At 38.0% G+C, this 732-nt stretch overlaps 1 protein-coding gene across 1 annotated transcript in view; it reads right to left on the bottom strand.

Annotated features, from left to right (window-relative positions):
- Positions 1-732, bottom strand: part of glrx5 (glutaredoxin 5 homolog (S. cerevisiae)) — a 5,723-nt gene that overhangs the window by 1,344 nt on the left and 3,647 nt on the right. The gene's annotated exons all lie outside the window — the stretch shown is intronic.

Here is a 732-nt window from a genome sequence, read left to right as displayed (position 1 = left end):
CAGAGCTTTACACTTGCGCAATACGGAAATATCTGCTAAGTGTGCTACTTATCTTTGTGAACATGGCAACCATGTGCAAGCGCGCGCTCCACTGAAAACAGCGGTTAGCTTGCAGTTTAGCGATCTCCACTTCAATATTATATTCTCAGAAAAGTGTAATTTATCAAGTGCTCATTTATGAGAGAGAGAGAGAGGCTGTGTATGAATTACCACCGTTTTTCATGTAAAAAATGAAACATATGCCATGGCCCATGTTACATATGGTACAGTTATAGAGGCCCTTCATAATGCAGAGTTCAAGTGCCTGTTCTGCCAATATAGCAACGGCCCTATGGTATGCCTTTAGAAACAATGATGCTACCAGCTCCTTGTTGAGAAAGATAATGTAGCTCTAGAGCGATTAAGCTATTTTATTGATAAAATTGCGGGGTAGCGCTAAAAGGTTTGTTCCTGAATGTCTGTGCGCGCGCAGCATGATCTGTATGAGTGACTGAGCGTGTGTGTGCGTTAGATACAGAAGACAGCGCATTAGTTTAAAACTCTTCTAATTTGTATTTTTTTAAACGTAGAGAGTGTGTTAATTTGTGCAATGATAACCTACCAGCAATGTAAATATGATTTTTTTATATATTAGAATGAGTACATTACAATATAAAATTATTAGGACGAGTACATTATTATTTATGGGCTTAAAAACAAGATGCAAACAATCAGAATATTGTACCTGGTGGG

This window comes from Sinocyclocheilus anshuiensis, unplaced genomic scaffold (assembly GCF_001515605.1).
Source record: "Sinocyclocheilus anshuiensis isolate Anshui unplaced genomic scaffold, SAMN03320099.WGS_v1.1 scaffold135, whole genome shotgun sequence".
Taxonomy (NCBI): Eukaryota; Metazoa; Chordata; class Actinopteri; order Cypriniformes; family Cyprinidae; genus Sinocyclocheilus; species Sinocyclocheilus anshuiensis.
This window is presented reverse-complemented; position numbering and strand designations above follow the sequence as displayed.